The sequence below is a fragment of the Vombatus ursinus genome, unplaced genomic scaffold (genome assembly GCF_900497805.2).
Source record: "Vombatus ursinus unplaced genomic scaffold, bare-nosed wombat genome assembly UNPS02014816.1, whole genome shotgun sequence".
NCBI classification, from domain to species: domain Eukaryota; kingdom Metazoa; phylum Chordata; class Mammalia; order Diprotodontia; family Vombatidae; genus Vombatus; species Vombatus ursinus.
Window position 1 is genome coordinate 433635 of NW_020954594.1, and position 1479 is coordinate 435113.

Here is a 1479-nt window from a genome sequence, read left to right on the forward strand (position 1 = left end):
CTGAGATGTTGATTTTCTAATGAAGAGGTTGGCAAATACATACATACATATGCCTTGCAGGCCATGTAGTCAAATAGATATTAGCCTCTGAGATTCCTTTCAATTCTCAGATTCTTTTATTCAATGATAGTCTGTATCATATAGTGTTTGTCCAAGACAACGACCCATAAGAGAAACTATTCAGGCTTTTATAACTATTTCTAACCCCACAATGAGCCTTGTGTATTTGTATGTGTATTTATGTATGTGTACATACAGTACAGCAGCACTCTTTGTATTACCAAAAATAGAAACACTGTTTATCCATCTATTGCAAAATGTAATAGAATTTTGGAGGCAGCTAGATGGCTGAGAACACTGGATAGAGATGGATAGAGCACTGGACCTAGAGTCAGGAAGACCTGAGTTCAAACCCAACCTTGGACATTTAATAGCTGTGTGATCCTGGGCAAGTCACTTAACTTCTATCCACTGGAGAAGGAAATGGCAAACCACTTCGGTATTTTTGCCAAGAAAACCCCATGAACAGTGTGGTCCACAAGGTCATGCAGAATCAGACATGACTCAACAACCACAAGATGGAATATTATTGCACTGTTAGATGTGACAAACATGAAGAATTAGAAAACACTTGTGAAGATTTACATGAACTTAAACTAAATAAAAGTAAGCAGAACCAAGAGGACAATTTATATGATAAATACAAAATATACAGGAAAACCACACTGAAAAATATCAAAACCTGATCAATAACTGATGGATCGGGACTTCTGAGAACTACCAATGGAGCATGTCTCTTTCCTTTTTGCAAAGAGACAGTGTAGATAGGTGCAGAAGGAGACATACTATTTCAGACATGGCCAGTGTGTTGTTTCACTTTCCTGTCCTTTGTCGCGAAGGCCCAGAAGATTATACTGAGGGGCTGAAGAAATTATCAAGTGGTAATGATATAAACAGAAACAACAAAACATTCACCTAAAAAATCAAAACTGATTTAGTTGAAGGAATCACAGATATTCAGAAGACTCTTGGAGCGTGGGTCCCAGTTTCTATCTACTTGTCTTCTGCAAAGGAATTTGTCCTGTTCTGGTTAAGCCCAAAGAGCAGAAACAGAAACAGTGGATAAAAGTTCCACAGAGGTAGAGTTCAATGTAAGGAAAAACTCCCCAGCACTTAGAACTAACCCATAGTGTAACATGCTACTTCAAGAAGTAATGAGTTTCTAAGCCCAAAAAGCTATAAAACTGTGCATACCCTTTGACCCAGCGATGTCACCTCTGAGTCTGTATCCCAAAGAGATCATAAAAATGGGAAAAGGAAAAAAAAATAAAAAATTAAAATTAAAAAAATGGGAAAAGGACCCACATGTACAAAAATATTTGTAGCAGCTCTTTTTGTGGTGGCAAAGATTGGAAATGGAGGGGATGCCCATCAATTGGGGAATGCCTGAACAAGTTGTGGTATATGAATGTAATAGAA

General features: G+C 37.6%; 1 protein-coding gene across 2 annotated transcripts in view; it reads right to left on the reverse strand.

The window, feature by feature from the left end:
• LOC114023076 (olfactory receptor 8D4) overlaps positions 1–1479 on the reverse strand; it is a 103603-nt gene that overhangs the window by 19152 nt on the left and 82972 nt on the right. The gene's annotated exons all lie outside the window — the stretch shown is intronic.